Below are 17,427 nucleotides of genomic sequence, written 5' to 3'. Positions count from 1 at the left end.
TGGTAGAATTTTTACAGGACTATACCTTCTTGTTTTCATCTTTTATTTCCCGTCTTAGCTTCCTTTTTCTGTGCATGGTTTTTTTTTCCCCTTAAATCTGAATGGGCTTGTGAGTTCCCTATGTAATCCCATCAGTCTCTTCAGACAACTTCCTCTTTTCCTCTTCAGTGGAATTGTTCCATTTTGTGGCATCACCATTTCATTCTTGAGAGCCTCCCACTCATTCTGGGCTGATTGCCCTGTAGAATTTTCTGCCATGGAATTTCACCTGTCCTTTCCCTGTACCCGTTTGACAACGGCTTTCCAAAAATCTAACATGGAGTAGTCATCTCCCCACAAAGTCTCAATCTTTTTTTTTTTTAATGATTTCATTTGTTCTTTGCTAGGCAATGGTGTTAAGTGATTTGCCCAGGGTCACACAGCCAGTAAATGTCAAGTGTCTGAGGCCAAATTTGAATTCAGGCCCTCCTGACTCCAGGGCTGGTGCTCTATCCCCTGCCTCACCTAGCAGTCCCAAGTTTCAATCATTTTCATCCCAGCAACTAATTCTTCCTTGTTGGTGAGAATCAGAGCCAGGATAAAATTTCTCCTTTTTGTTTCCTCCACCTAATTAAATGTACATCTGCATATCCTACCAGAAAGGACAAATGTGAGCACGCTCTAAAGAGAGGGGAGGGGGCTGGCAAACTATGACCTACAGTTTATTTTTGTTCTGCCTCAGCTAAGCTTATATATTTTAAAAAGAAGTCTTTTTTAAAATATTTATTTATTTAAAGTATTTATTTTACAGTAGTAAGACCATGATTAGCTCATTGGTAGGACAAAGATCCTTGGCTATAGTTTACCAACCCCGACTTTAAGAAACTAGCCTTCTTGAGTTAGTCCCTGCATTACAGGATGACCACAAAGGCAAATAAGAAATGATTAGCTGCTCTGCTTTTGTCAGAGAGAAAAGTTCCAGCAGATGTCTGGATAATTGAAGCTCTTCATCTCTATTACATCATACATCTGTGCCAGGCTTTTCCTCTATTTCCTGATCTCATCTTTTTCTTCTTCCTATCCAGGTGTTTTGTAATTTCTCCAAAGACACCATCATTTCTGTTTAGCCTTCTGTTGACATTCACCTATGTGCTCCTTACCATCCTTCCCTCCCCCTTGCTGCATCTCCTCATTTGAGTGGCTCTTCTATCATACAATGCTATTCTGTCTCTCTTTCACTGTATTATTTCTTTTGGAAAGGTATATTCTGCTAGGGCCCTATCCAGGTCACGATCTGATCCCACCAGTTTTCAGTGATCTCTAAGTGTGAGGTCAAATGCCATCTTGCATTAGGACCTCTCTAGTCACGTTGACTGTTTCGCATACTTTATGAATGTGGGAAAAGACTTAGAGCTATCTGTGTTTTCTAGATCCCATGGCTTCTCCTCAGGTCACTATGGGACAATTCCCAGGCACCCAACTCAGCCAAATCTCTGCTTCCCTGTTGTCCTGCTTGAGGGTGAGCCTTTCCAGTACATCCCTGTCATCCTGGCGAGAGCAATGTTCCACTAGTCTGCATCAACTCTCCTCTGGGGTCTTTTTTCAGGTTTAGAAAGATACTTGTCTGGGGCAGTTAGGTGGCACGGTGGATAGAACTCTGGCCTTCGAGTCAGGAGGACCTGAGTTCAAATCTAGTCCCAGACACATGGCATTTACTAGCTGTGTGAACCTGGGCAAGTATTTAACCCCAAATGCTCACCGAAAAGCAAAAAAAAAAAAAAAGACACTTGTCTTCTTCCCATTTCCCTTTTGGGCTCCCAGGGAAGTTGGACTGGATTATTCAAAAAAGGGAGGCATCTCAGGAGTGAAGGGGCCAAGGAGAACAGCTTTAGGGTTAGTCCTTGTAGTAACATCTTGTTAAACAAAACAAAAAAAAAGTTGCTTGGTTTAATCCTAATAAAGAGCTTTAGAAACAAAAGCTATTAAAAATATACAAACCACAAAGATTTCACAAATGTTAAAGGCATTAGTTTTAAAAGTTAGAATTACCTTTGTGATTCTTTTACTCTTAGCTCTCTCTAGTACCACATTTATAATGTACCATTGTAGGGGCAGCTAGGTGGTACAGGGGTACCGGCCCTGAAGTCAGGAGGACCTGAGTTCAAATCTGGCCTCAGACCAAACAGTTGACACTTACTAGCTGTGTGACCCTGGGCAAGTCACTTAACCCCAATTGCCCTTAAAAAAATGATAATAATGTGTCATTGTTTTTAAGACCAAAATTGAGCTCCTGCCCAAGCTGATGCTCTTATCCCCTTCCCCAACTCTCCTTCCTCCTTCCCCAACTCCATCCTGCCCCAGCATTCAGAAATTCCAAGTATTTCTCTTTAATAGAATACTTGACTCACATATATATATATACTGAGCTAGTAAGTGTCTGAGGATGGATTTGAACTCAGGAAGAAGAGTCTTCCCAACTCCAGGCCAAGCAGGCTATACACTTTACAGCCTGGTTTCCCAGATTAGGGGCACCATGTTATTTATACCTCCTGCTGCTTCACAGTTTGCTAGGATCAGTCATCCCTTCCTTGCTCTCTTTCTCCCTCCCCCAGGGCATGAGATCATTGTTGATAATTGTTTTGAAGTCTTTCAAAGCCTGTAGGCTAGACATTCCTGGAAGCATGACTCCAATTATTGCTGTGTCATGGCACCTGTTTGACACATAACTAATCAGTTATCAGTAAACCTCATTCCCACTCACTGACTTTTGTGCTGTTGTTGGGAAATACAGACAGCTCTCACTTTAAATTCTCACTCCATGACTCCTGGGGCAGGCTGCAGTACCTCAGCCCCCAGCTCTGGCTCTGGCTCCTTGCAGGTGGTGGTGGTGGTGGTGGTGGCAGTGGTGTTGATGGCAGTGGTAGCAGCTCTGGTGCAGCCCTGTGTCAGGGGTCCTCCAATCTAGGCATTGAAAACATTTCTAGGGGGCTGCAGAGCTGGAGAAGGGGCCACACAGAGCCCCCAAAGAAGGGAGAGGGGAGACCTGTGGAAGGGTGCACTTACATTAAGCAAGAATTGGCTGTATGTATATTATCTATGTTTTACTGTTTTTTATTTGGTTAAATATTTCCCAATTAAATTTTAATCTGGGTCTGCTGCACTCCGCAGTGTTGTGGGACTTTTGTAGCCCCTGGACCACATGCTTGACATCTCTAAGCTAGGCAAAAGAAAACTTTCAAGGACTCAGGCTCACCTAGGCAAGCACAAGGGTCTGCTGTCATGTGCATGTCTCAGCAAGGGGGTGGAGTGCATGGTCAGCTCCATGGGAGGGGTTCCCATTATCACCCACCACCTTCAATGCATTGCCTCTTCTGCTGAATTTGGGTTTCAAGTCCTGGGTCTGCAGCTTGGCTACCTTATAGCTGGCCTAAGCAGAGGTAAGCATTCCTTCCCCCTCAACTGTAAACAAGAATATATGCTCTAGAGATCCTTTGATTAAACCAAAACATCAGACTCTGATCCTCTAACATAGCCCAGTGTATTCTTGGCCAACCAGTATGGTCAACTCATTGATCACAGAGGTGTTGCTTTCTGGCCTGGTTTTCAATAATTCACCAGTTCCTTCCTCCCTCCTTCCCTCCCTTTCTCCCTCTCTCCCTTCCTTCATTCCTTTCTCCCTCCCCCTCCTCTCTCTCCTTCCCTCCTGTCCTACTCCCTCTATCCCTTCCTTTCTCCCTCCCTTTCTTTCACCCTCTCTCCCTTCCTTCCTTCTTCTCTTCCTTTCTCCCTTTCTCCCTCTCTCCCTTCCTTCTTTCTTTCCTTCCTTTTTCATTCAACAAGCCCACTACGTGCCTTTTATTCAAAGATGAAAATGAAGGAATTCCCACCCTCACAGAATTTATTTACTACTGGGGGAAATTCTGATCACACTGCCATCATATTCCTTTGTTGTTGTTCAGTCATTCAGTTATATCCCACTCTTTGTGACCCCATGGACCATAGCATGCCAGGCCCATCTGTCCTCCACTATCTCCAGAAATCTGTCCAAGATGCATTAGATCCCTTCCTAATTGTGTGACTCATATTCTGATGTCATATCTTTTAGCATTTTAATACTGTCCATGGAGTTTTCTTGACAAAAATACTGGAGTGGTTTGCCATTTCCTTTTCTGATGAATCACCTTTTGTTAGACCTCTCTATTATGACCTGTCTTTTTGGATAACTCAGCACAGCACAGTTCATAGTTTCACTGAGTTACAAAAGCCCTTCTACCACAACAAGGTAGTAATTCTTAGCACATTAGTCTGTGGCCCTTTCTTGCTTGGAGTTAATCCAAAAGTTAAACATAGAGCCAGCTTGAGACAATCTTGAGAGTGATTTCTCCACTCCAATGTGTAACCTAGGAAATAGGTAACCTTTTCCTCTGAAGTCACATCAAAGGGAGGTAGACTTGGGTGGCAAAGTGAGAAAATGAAATTGGGTATGATGAAGAATTTCAAGTTGTCAAAAATTATACACTAGAAAGGGATCTGCTAAACAGTTCCTTCATCTTGATTTAAGGGAACGGACTTGAGAGTATTCAATATCTAGAACACTGCCTTGCCCGCATGTAAACATTTTGTAAATGTTTCTATTCAATTCAATAAACATTCATTGCACGCCCACTCTATACAAAGCACTCCATTTGGTGCTAGGGTTACAGGAATAGATGGACACTGGTTCTGCTCTCAGAGGCTTAGAAGCAACATGGAACAGTACAATGAATGAGCTCTGGATCTGGGATCAGATCTTGGTTTGAATCTCAGATCTGCTAGTCACTACCTATGTGACCTTTGACAAATCACCCAGCTTCTCTAGGTTTAAATTTCCTTATCTGTAAAATAAGTGAGCTTGATTAGATGACTCCCAAAGAGCCTCCAAGCTTTAAATCTGTAATCCTGTGGTTTTATAGTCTAAAGACAATAAAAAATCTTTTTTTATGAGACAAGTACAAAGTAACAGTGCTGCAAGGGTGAGCAAGATGAGTGCAAAGAAAGGGTCCATAAAAAGCAGTATGAGAAATTTGAAGAGAAAAGACCTCTTTCTTGTAGAGGGGTGGAAAGAGGGATAGGTAGCAGGAGAGAGGCAAAGAGTTGGGCCTTAATAGAAAGGAAGGCTATCAACTGATTGAGATGGGAGAGAAACCATTCCAAACACAGGGAATGTCATAAGCCAATACACAGAATTGGGAAAAGACAAGTAGAAGGGAGCAACACAATTCTAGAAAGGTAAGTTTAAAGTTGAATTTTGAAAAGTCTTGAATGTCAGGGTCAGGAATTTATTACTTTTTTGATTTGCTAGGCAAGGGGAGTTCCTGAAGGTTTTGGAGTAGAGGATTGTTATAGGATCATAGTGGCATGTTAGGAAGATTATTTGGGCAGCTTATGAAGATGGAAAGGAATTAGGCTGGATTCAGGAAGACCAGTTAAAAGTCAATAATCTGAGTGAAAAGAGTCATTATGTTTATGCTTTTTTTTTTCTATTCTTGTAGAAAAGATGGAGGTGTGTGGATTATAGTATAGTTAGGTTGATTTGGAACCTAGTAAGTAGGACTAGACCTAAAGAATAGTCATTAATGGTTCAATAATAAGTCATACTGCTCTATGAGATTCCCTCTGTCTCCTCTGACCATTTACCCACTGCTTGCAACCCCACTATTTAAACCTTCGACATTGTAGAGCCTTCCCCACAAATTATGTTACTTGCCTGGTAAAATCATGATACTGGTGGCACCTCAAACATTGTTGGAAATGAAACTCTAATATTATGTTCACTTTCTCTCCAATTCTGAATAACACATTTGAGGAAAGATAAGCTAGAAAGATCAAGAGGAGGACCATCACGATGGTGGAGGGCCTCAGACATCATGCCATGTAAACATCAGCTGAATGAATTGGAGATGTTTAGCTTAGAGAAAAGAAAATGTGGTTGGGAGGTAGGAGTGGGAAGTGATAACTATAAAGGTCTGTAGTCTGGAAGTCTCAGGCCATAGCCTTACTCTCCAACCATCTCCACCTCACTGGATACTAGGACTCCATTCCTGGCTTTCCTCCCCTCCAGAGGTGAGCATTTTGCCTTATCCAGCTAGGAAGCAGGCTACCCCAACAATTCTTTAAGTTTCCATACCACACTCCCACTTGGTTATCCAGTCCACTCTCTAGTACTCCTTATGTGTTTCCTTCCCCTATTAAAACGTAATAGGTCAGGGACTGTCTTCTTTGCTTTTATATATATCTCTCTCTGGCATTTAGCACTGTGCCTGACACTAAGTGTTTAATAAATATTTTTTCTATCTATCCATCTACCCAACCATCCAGTTCATCTGTCCATCTATCCATCCATTCATCCATCCATCTATATCTTTCTCTCTCTCTCTGTCTATCCAAACATCTATCCATCTGTCCACCCATCCATCTATCTATCTATCTATCTATCTATCTATCTATCTATCTATCTATCTATCTATCTATCTATCTATTTATCTATCTATCTAGTAGAGAGATCAGAGTTGTTCTGCTTGGTCCCAGATGGCAGTGGGTGAAAGTTGCAAAGAGGCATACTTGGGCTTTACACAAGGAGGAATTCTTAACATTTGCAAATATCCAAAAGTGAAATGAGTTGCCTCACTAGTGGTCTTAAAGTAGGGTTATGTTGTAGAGGGACACATTGGACTAAATAATTTTGAGGTCTCTTTAGGTAGGAGATCTGTGCTTCTGTTACCTTGAGCGGTTTCCATGGAAGTAGTGGGGAAGGGTCAAACGTGAAAGAGACTTTAGAGTTAGCAAGGGGTCACTTTTGCATGTCAGGGGAATGAAGAAGAGTGTTATATGCCTGGTTGATTGGAAGGATGGTGATGCCATTGACAGTAATAGAGAAGCTGGGGTTAAGACCAGTTTGAGGGAAGAGAGTGAGTTCAGTTTTAGGCATGTTCAGTTTGAGGTGCTAATGGAATACCCAGGTGGAAAAATCTAAGAAGCTACTAGAAATATAGGACTGAAGATCTAGAGACGCATTAGGTGGCAGTTTAGATTTGGTAATTATATGCATGGAGGTGATAATTGAAGCCGTGGCAGCAGAGGAGATTCCTAAGGGTGAGAGTGTAGAAAAAGAAGAGAAGAGGGCCTAGCATAGAACCTGAGAGAAGAGCCATGTTTAAGCAATTGGAGGAGAGGAGGAGTCAACAGAAGTGACAGGGAAGGAGTGGTCAGAAAAGTAAAAGGAAAACAACGAGAAGGTAGTGTCACAGAAGTCAAAGAAAGAGAGAACATCAAATAGGAAACTGGTGAATGCCAACAGAAAGGTCAAGACAGATAAAGTGAGAAAAGGCTATTGGATTTGTCAGTGAGGAGGTCACTGGTAACCTAGTTTCAGTTGAATTATGGGAACAGAAATTAGATTGCAATAGATTAGTGAATAAGTGGGTGGTGAGGAAGTGGAAACAAGGAGTGTAGATTTCTCTTCCCAAGAAGTTGGGCTGTGAAGAGGAAGAGAGAGAAGGCAATGGCTTCTTCTCCTCCGTTTCTCCTTTAGTTATCAGAATGAAGGGAGAGCTAAAGCAAAGAAAAAGCATTAAGATCCCTCTGAAAAAGATGTTGGATATATTTGAAAGAGTCATCTTAGCATCATGAAGTTAAAATGCCCTTCCCTACAGAAAGACATTTTTACCCACAAATAAATATGAATGCAAAACAAAACCACACCACTCCTTCACCACAAGGCCAGATGACTTATTAAGGCCCAAACCACACGCAGAGTCTATGATGTCCCAAGCATCCTGGCATCCTGTCTGAGACAGGGTGCCATGTGGCCACACTAGGAAACCAAGTTAGCTCATAGCATATTGTAAGTTGGCATTGATTGAAGGTGACATCACCATCTGTATATCTCACCACATTGAACAACAAATTCATTCTGTAGTCCAGCTTCCAAAAGATTGAGAAGATTGCTTATGCAAAGTCCAAATAACTGGTGCCATGTTTAAGAAAGCAGCGGTCTCTCTGACATTTTAGAACTACTCCCATGTGTTTTGTCTAATAACAGCTAGCATTTATAATGTTCTATAAGATTTGCTCCATTCATTTGATCCTAACAACCTCTATGAAGAAAGGTGCTATATTAGCTTCATTTTACAGGTGAGGAAACTGAGGCTGACAGAGCTCAAGCATTTGCCCAAAGTCACAATGAGTGTCTGAAGCAGGATTTGAATTCAAATCTTTTTGACTCAACAGTCCAACACTGTGCTACCTTGCTCTCCTTAGTTGCCTTCCATTTAAATTCACAGGTAGCATGTGTGATGGAAAGAGTCAAGTTAGAGAGGCACAAAGGACAAATTATCTTGGTCAGAGGTTCCCAAACTTTTTGGCCTATCTCCCCCTTTTAAAAAAATTACTCAGTGCCCACCTGGAAATCTACTTTCTTTAACCCTTTAACAGTTTCTTAAAAATCATTTCAAAAAAATATAAAATTTCCAAAAAAAGAGACACATCTTAAATTTAATAATTTAATATAAAATTGAGGGTTTTTTTCCATAGAAATGTTGACGACGCAATATTGTATCATGTAACTGTACAGTATCGTATTATATACAAGTCATCACACACACATATTCCTGCCCATGCATGCTGGACTTTCTGACAATTGGAGACATCCTGGCTTGCCAACACTTGTTTGCTAAGACCTGTCAGCAGACTTGACCACTGATGGGTTATAACATGCATTTTGTGTGTTTATTTGGAAAATAACATAATCACTACAATTTTAACTCTATTACATAACAGATGAAACGTGTAGTTTTTTAAAATTCTCTTCTCTTCTTTCTTCATGCTTCCACTGCCCCCCTTATTTTTATTCAATGCCCCCCCCATTGCACTCAAGGCTACTACCATCCTTCTGGATTGGTCCAGTGCCTCCTAGGGGGCAGTATTGTCCACTTTGGGAACCTATGATAGTTTTGATGCTCTAATGCCTTCATTTATATGACAATGAAAATGACATATCCATCCCTGTGTTTAAATATTCAAATGAGTGTGGAATCTCATCAATTCACAAGTTCCCTCCAACAATGCAGATCAAAACCAATCCATGCCTACATATTCTTTATGACCCTTGTCCATCTTCTCTCAAATATTCACCAAGAAGGGTCACCAAGTGTGCTGGAGGCCTATAATTGTCATATAATATCATACTTTCTCAGCATCTCTTGTAGCAAATAGTTTATTACTTGTAGTGAGGGGAGGGGGAGGGGGAGAGGAGAGAGGGAAAACTGGGGGCAGGGCAGGAAATATTGCAAGGCTAAATTCTTTCCAGGTGCAGCTTGTGGACAAAATTACCTGGTCATACAGAATAAATCCTCTACCACCTCTACCCCCAGCTCCCCTGAAACCAGTCTCTGAAGGTTTTGATAAAAGCATTTGAAGAGATATGTATAAACAGTTAAGCACTCTCCTTTTCAGGTTCAATAAGTAAGGGCATTTCTGCCTCTTTAATTCCTCTTACCAAGCCTTTGGAACGGTTCCTACTGCTCCTTTTAATTCAGTAGCCCCAGGAGGGATATTGTGCGAGGAGAAAAAAATACTTATTTTCTTCTTAAAATTAGCAGGAGGGGTGGATCAAATAATAAGAATAATTCACAATTACATGGGGCTTTCAGGTTTACAAATTATTTTCTGCTCAAGATAGAGCTATAACTAGGGATGTTTGTCCTTGGGGCAAGTAGCACAAAGCCCACCCTCAGTTCAGTAGGAGCATTGAGAGCCAGAGATCCCAGCTCAAGGCTAGTACTGAAGATGGTGGGGGGAGAAGGGTGTGGAAAGGGCCATAACTCTGGCCCTTCTGGTAGCTTCCAGTTTTAACTATTCTATTCTCATCCCTATTTACAGCTGAGGGAGAAAATTGAGGCTCCAGATAGTTAAATGACTTGTCCAGGGTCAGGTAGCTAGTACATTGCAGAGCTGGAACTCAAACTCAGGGCTTTGGACTCCAAATCTAGTTTTGTTTCCTACATACCACATTGGGAGAAAAACATGCCACACTGCTCAGAGAGGGCAGAGTTCATCAGAATCCACCATGCCACAGCAGGGCTTGACAATCAGGAAAGTCTTGTGATGCTGTAACAGCAGACAGTTTCCAAGGGTAACCATGCTAGTGCTGCTTTCCCCCCTCACCTGCAAAAGAATGCAAAGCACAGGTCCTCTGGACCACTGCGTGCATGCTTGTCTCCTAGAGAGCTCTGGCTCTTGTTTCTTGGGTTGCTGCTTGCCAAGAACAGGGCCAAGCCTGGGAGCCGCAAGGTCCTTTCCCAGGTCCTGCAGCTGTCCTCCTGCCTCCAGACCCTGTCTGGTCACATGGCCCCCTCTCCTATTTTTACCCCTGAGTGTATTACGACTTACACCCATGTGAATCCGTGTGATGTCACTGGCAGATTTCACCTGTCCCCACCCCACCTCAGATTCAATGTGACTTATCCAAGGACACACACTGAGTCAGGGGTGGAGTTGGCATTAGGTCTGGAGTCACCTGACTCCGCAGCCAATGCTGACTCCACTTGACACACTGGCCCAGGGGGAATCATCCTCACAGGGTATCTGATAGCCTTACCTTTTGATGAGAGAGCAAACTGATGACTAGAAAAGCTGGTGTCAGATTTCCTTTGACATAACCTGCCTTTGGGCAATTGAGGCAAAGGATGTCTGGGGGAGAAAAAAAGCCTAGTTTAGGCTTTGAAAAAGGCAGAATGCTTTCTAATAGTCCCAAGGAGGTGAGAGACAAAAGGCCTGTCTGCCGGTCTGTCTGTGAGCCGGCTCTGAGTGAGGGAACGTAATTCAAACGCATAACACATTGTGTTGCTCCCCCTCCCCGAGAGGAGACGGTCTCCCATAATTTCGTTTTCACATAACTACTCAGGTGTTCTTTTTTAATCCTCTTAGCTGGTGCCCTCTCCCCTTAACCTTTTAAAAACAATTCTTTTAAAAAAAATCAAGAGTCATTCAGTTGCAGCCCTTCTCAGACCTTCAGTAAGCTGATTAACGATTGCCTGGCTGGTGGAATCATTGTTAACAGGATTGTTGCTGCTGGAGAAGAGAGTGAACTCTGTCTGTTTCGGATGGGCGATTAGCTAATTCATTTTCCTGAATGGTGTGGAAAGAGACTCAGGGAAAGCCTGGCCTTCGGTAACTCGAACCAGCAGACCCACAGAACAAAGGAAAAAAGAGAGGGGCTTTCGAGAATTAAAATGTGGGCTTAAACCATGAAGATTCCCTGCCCAATTTCATGGCTTGTCTCTTGTGGTTGGCCAAGAGGTTGATCTTCTTCTCAGTCTCAAATAGTGACATTGTGATATTATTTTCTCTAATGACCTGGAGTCATGGAATACCACGGCCTCTGGAGAGCCGACAATGAATAACACCCAGAGGGGCATGGACAGACACATGGTACGTGTGTGCAGGCAGCAGCATGTTACAAACCTGAAATTGCAAATTACATTCGTAAAGGAGATATGTTTTTTAGATCAGAGGCGTGATTTCATTGATATAAGGACCTTCCAGGGAAGATGCTCCCTCTACCAAATGCAGATTGGTAGCTCTTCTGTAACTTAATGTCTTAAATGTTGTATGGACCACTGAAAAAATTAAATCATTCCAGCAAGGTCAGGCAGCCAGCCTGCGTCAGAGACAGGACTTGAAACCAGGCCTTCTTGACTCTGAGGGCAGCTCTCTTCTCCTTATACTGTGCTGCATCTTTGAGGTAAAAGTAGTCATTAGAGAAATGCATGAATGATAAAAAAGGAGTATGGGGATGGTCAGGTTGTGAGAGGGAGGGATAAGTGATGGATGGCCTACATATTCGACTGCCATCTTTTCAATGTCGAGAGAAAGTGAGGAAAGCCCCCAATATGTTGGGTGGACCCCCTGTGTCCCTGTGTCCAGGACCTCCTGGAAATTGAGGCAAATAGAGTTAAGTGACTTGCCCAAGGTCACACAGCTAATAAATGTCTGAGGACAGAATCAGGAAAAGAAGTCTGCCTGAGTCCAGGTACAGCACTCTATCCACTGCGCCATCGAGCTACCCAAACCATGGCTGTCCCTATTTCCGAAGTCTTCATTACAGCAAGAACATTACATGGGACCAGGTATCACCAAGTTTCCTCTTTTAAAAATTATTATTATTACCAAATAAGCCTTTTTTTTTTCACCTCAGAGAGAAGGAGAAGCAGAGGAAACAGAAATAGGGAGATACAGGGAGAAGCTTTCTCCTTTTATTATCAGCCCTTCTCTGTTTACTGAAATATTCTGAGGAAGCTTCACCCTCCAAAAGGAACATACATCCCAATAAAATCTATTAGCTTCATTAAAATACAATGTCCCTGAGCAGGGACAATTTAAGATTAGAAAGCTCAGATCTGATTGGTCTTGGTTTGCTGATACTGTGCTCCATTTCTCTCTGGCCATGTTCATTTGCTGATAGATGAACTGTAATATGAAAGGGGAGATGGAAAATGCTACTGGATACCAGTAATTTTTTTTCAGTTTCTGAAAGTTTTATAATACTGCAACTGTAGTCTCTCTAGGCCAAGCTAGGAATCCATAGGCAAACCCCTATCAACGTGGGATATAGTTCTGCTAACCTGGTATATAGTAAAGGCTTTTGGCCAAATTCCACTGATAGACCTAGACCTGAAGAAAATTGCTAATTTGAGAAAAGTAGCCTAAGAGTTGAATTTTCTTTCTCTCTCTCTCTCTCTCTCTCTCTCTCTCTCTCTCTCTCTCTCTCTCTCTCTCTCTCTCTCTCTCTCTCTCATTTTATTAATATATTAATTTATATTATGTTATATATAATAACACACTGTATCAATATATTTAATTTATTAATTTATTAATTTAAATTTTATATATATTTAAAATGAGGCCCTCCTCAAATGGATAAAAAAAAGAAAAACAAAACCTTAATTCAATAAATATTTACTAGGCATTGTGCTAGGGTACTGGGGAATCAAAAAATGAAAAATGACCCTGCCCTTAAAGGCTTACATTCTGGAGCAAGGGGTAGGTATGTGGGAGGGAAGGGACAGGTTCTATACATGTATGTAATATAAGGTAAGGTGTTATGGAGACAAGTGTAAGATCCAGTCAAAGCACTCAAGGAAAATTTGAGGAGGGAGAGGGCACTTTCTTTCAGCTGGGAAAGTAGGCAGTAAATAGGGTAGAGGAGATCAGGAAGAGTCTCCCAGAGGAGAGATAGTTCTTGTGTTGAACCTTGGAGGAAAATTAAGATTCTGAAAGACAAAGATGAGGGAAGAATGCATTTGGGGTATACAGATTAGTCTGTGGGATTTTGAGGGGCAGGAGAAGATAGCTGTCCTAGTCTCTCTAGCAGCCTGCTAATAGACTCCAGAGGAATAGTATGAAATTAGGCTGGAAAGGTTGGCTATATCCAAACTGTGAAGGGCCTTTAATGCTGGAATAAGGACTTTATGTTATCCTAGAATAGAGGTAATGGGGATTGACTGATGGTTTTTAAACAGGGGAGAGACAGCATCAGGCAAATGCCTTAGGAAGAGGAGTCTGGGAACTGGATGACAGATGAACAGTAAAGAGAGGCTAGAGGCACGGGAATCAGGAGGCTATTCCAATCTGGGTAAGAGGTGATGAAGACATAAATTAGGGTGGTAGCAGTAGCAATGAAGAGAAGCAGAAGAGCATGAGTAGTGTTATAGTGGTAGAACCCATTGGAAATGGCAATTAATTGGATATGAGAGAAGGAGAAGATGGAGGAGACAAAGATTTGGAGTCTAAGTAACTAGGGGATGGTAACATCATTAGAAATATGAAAGCTGGGATGAGGGAAAAGGCTGAGGGGGGAAATACTAAGTTCACAGTTTTGGATATGTTGATTTTAAGTTGCCTACATCCACGTGGAGATGACCAGGAAACCATTGGAAAAGGGGGACTGGAGCCTAGGGGAGCAAAGTGTCAATTTGAGACTTACCTGTGTAGAGGTGACCACCGAACTCATGGGAATGGATGAAATCACCAAGATGATGAAAAAAAGAGAAGAGTACCCACGACATAGTCATGGTGAACACCTATATTTAAGGGGCAGTGGAACAGTGATTATTGTTGTTTGTCCTTCTTTCTCAAAGAGGACCATGACATCCAGGAGGTGATGCCATGACTTGCAAATGAATTGGATTTAAGTGAGGGAGGGCTGTGCAGAGTCACCAGTTTCACTTTTTCCTCTGGAGCCAACTGGGTCCAGTGGCAAGATATAGATCAGGATGACTGGAGATGGCCCCTAGAACAATGATGATAAACAAAGGGAGCATATTAAGAATGAACTATAAAACAGGAAGGAGAACCAGAACAGAATAACCAGTAGGAAGGGTTCATCTATGATGCCGAATGAGGTGAATTAGGACTGAGAAATCATTGTATCACTGATAACTTCTGAGGAAGTAATTTCTCACTGCCCACCCACCCATCCACCCAACCCCCATGGAGTCAGAAACAATATTTCAAGACCATACTTCCTAGGTGTGTAGTAATGAATAGGATAGACATAGTTCAATAGCTAGAGGTAATGGCAAATCAAAGAAGACAGCTAGGTGGGTCAGTGGATAGAACACTGGGCCTGTAGTCAAGAAGACCTGAGTTCAAATCTGTACTCAAGACATCAGCTGTGTGACCCTGAGTAAGTCACTTAATCTCTATTTGCCTTCATCAGCTAGAGAAGGAAATGGCAACCCACTCCAGTATCTTTGCTAAGAAAACCCCATGGACAGCACTGGAGTGCTATGGTCCATGAAGTCACGAAGAGTTGGACACGATTGAATGTCTAAACAATAACAATGGCAAAGTCAAGGGAAAAAATTTTTTTTAAGAACAGAAAGACTTTAGCATGTTTAAAGGCATGGGAGATGGAAATATAAAATGGCAATTGAAGATGGGAGGAGCAGCTAGGTGGCACAGTGGATAGAGCACTGGCCCTAGAGTGAGCAGGACCTGAGTTCAAATCTAGCCTCAGAAACTTACTAGCTATGTGAACCTGGGCAAATCACTTAATGCAGATTGCCTTAAAAAAAAAAAAAGATGGGAGGGGGGGAATGATGGTTGATAGAACATACTACCAGAGGAATTGCAAGAAGATAGACTTAAGGGCAAATGTGAAGGTGCTAGCCTTGGCAAGCAGTGTCCATAAGACAGGAACGAAGGAGAGAATGGGTGATGTGATTGGTAAAAACATTCAGGAAATCATAAGTAAATACTGGGATGGCTTAATAAAGAACCTTGAGGAACATTTCTTGGTCAGCTTCAAGAAAATGATAGCTACAGTCCTAGTCTTGAATTCCCTTGCCACTGGACTGTAAGAGAAATATGCTAGCCAAAAACAAGGACAAAAGGAGTCAGATGTGAAACTGTGGATGCAGAGTACCCATTTGGAGCACCACCCATTGAGGAAGGAGATAGGCCGATGTATGTTAATAATGATATATTGAAGGTAAATCACAACAGAGACAGGACATCCTGGGGCCAAAGAATGGACGTTTAGAGGGAGGAATCTCACCCAGCTGAGCTTCAGGTTGGGATTTTGCTCCCATCCACTGCTTTCACTCCTATTCACACACTGCTGAATGAAGCTAGAGAAAATTAGGAAACCATGGTGACTAGGTCCATTATAAATTTATATTCCATAATCTCAACAGAAGCTACAGCAAGGCAATCCTTTTACACCTCCCTAATCGATTCATTCTCACTCATCATAGTGGCTTTTCCAAATCTTTTCATCCCTCCTCAAACGTTCCATGGCTCCCCAACCCCCACCCTCTCAGCTGAGAACCTTGCTTTTTATTTCACTGAAAAAAATGGAAACAATTTGCTGAAAGCTCCCTCTTCTCCCCTCCTCCTTATTTCCCATCACTCAGATGCCTCCTCCCATTATTTCCGCCTTCACCCATTCCACATGAACAGCTGGCTATTTTCCTTATCGAAGTTAGCCCCTTTACATGCACAAATGATTCTATTCCATACCATTTTCTCCAGCACATTAACCCCTTTATCATCTCTCTCTCTCTCTGTCTCTGTCTCTCTATCTCTGTCTCTATCTCTCTCTCCTTTTCTCTCCCTCTCTCACCAATATTCAGTCTTTCCCTGTCTACTGGTTGCTTCTATATTACCTACAAACATATTTCTGTCTCCCTAATCCTCAAAAACCTCTCACTTGATTCATCCACCCCCTCTAGCTATACTGTTTCTCTGGCCAATCTCATCAATTCCCATAGATGCAATTATCATCTTTATGCTGATGGTTCTCAGATCTATTTGTCCAGCTTTAACCTCTCTCCTGACCTCTAGTTTTGCATCTCCAGCTGCCCATTAGATATCTTGAACTAGATGTCTCATAGATAGCTTAAACCCAACATGTCCTAAACTGAATTCACTACCTTTCTCTCCAAATCCTTTTCCCCTCTTAACTTTCTTGTTATTGTCAAGGGTGCTACCATTCTCTCAGTTAATGCAGGCTTGCAACCTAGGTGTCATCCTTAATTCCTCACTCTCTCTCATTTCTCAAATACAAGCAGCTGTCAAGGCTTATCAATTCTTCTTTCATAACATCTTTTACATGTTCCCCTTCCTTTCCTCTGATGCTGCCACCTTCTTGGCACCTCCTCACCACCTTATAACCGGACTACTGACATAGCCTGCTGGCTGTTATTACTGCCTCTATTCTCTCCCCACTTAACTGCAGAATCTGGGTTCTGATTACTCTTCCCATTTGGGTACAAGTACACCTGGGTGGTCCCATACATTGGGAACACACTGGGATATACACAAATGACAAAGGCTTTTTAGAGAAGCACAAACTATTAACTCAGGTATGTCTAAGCAATTTCCCACCTATGATGTAATAATTAATAAGTTGGAAGTTTCCAGAATTAAAGATTCCAGATTTGGGGGTGGCATGCCAGGGAAATCAGGCAGGAAAAAGGGACATGCCTAGGTAAGAGACAATCTGTTACAAGAAAAGCCAGGTCCAGAAACCAGAGCTTTTGGAGGAATGACCAGAACCCTGTGCTGAACTAATAAATAGAAGTATGCATAGAATGATTTTATACACACATACCTACACATGCACATGCACACGCACACACACACACACACACACACATATTTGTGTCTAATAGCTATCTCTAGGGTGGGAGATGAAGAGAAAGAAAAAAATTTCATGATAACTTTATTATATATTTAAAAGGAATAGCAAGTCATACATAATAGATTTGCAGTTTCATGTGCAATCGTCTTTTTTTTTATTCTACTATGTTGTGGAAGTATTTGTTTTATTTTATAAGTTCAAAATAAAATAAACTTTAAAAAAAATTAAATTAAATTATTTTTTAAAAAGCATTGGGTCAGGGC

The 17,427-nt window shown here is 41.9% G+C and overlaps 1 long non-coding RNA gene across 1 annotated transcript in view; it reads right to left on the bottom strand.

Annotated features, from left to right (window-relative positions):
• Positions 1 to 8,537: 8,537 nt before the first annotated feature.
• Positions 8,538 to 17,427, bottom strand: part of LOC110201363 (uncharacterized) — a 10,872-nt gene continuing 1,982 nt past the window's right edge. Inside the window, exons 2-3 of the long non-coding RNA XR_013487517.1 lie at positions 10,616 to 10,707; positions 8,538 to 10,182 (exon numbers count right to left, since the gene is read on the bottom strand). This is a non-coding gene — a long non-coding RNA (uncharacterized LOC110201363). The remainder of the gene's footprint in view (positions 10,183 to 10,615; positions 10,708 to 17,427) is intronic.

Source organism: Phascolarctos cinereus, unplaced genomic scaffold, assembly GCF_003287225.1.
Source record: "Phascolarctos cinereus isolate Bilbo 61053 unplaced genomic scaffold, phaCin_HiC Scaffold_5;HRSCAF=322, whole genome shotgun sequence".
NCBI lineage: Eukaryota > Metazoa > Chordata > Mammalia > Diprotodontia > Phascolarctidae > Phascolarctos > Phascolarctos cinereus.
Note: the sequence above shows the minus strand (reverse complement) of the source record. Positions and strands in the feature narration are given on the sequence as shown.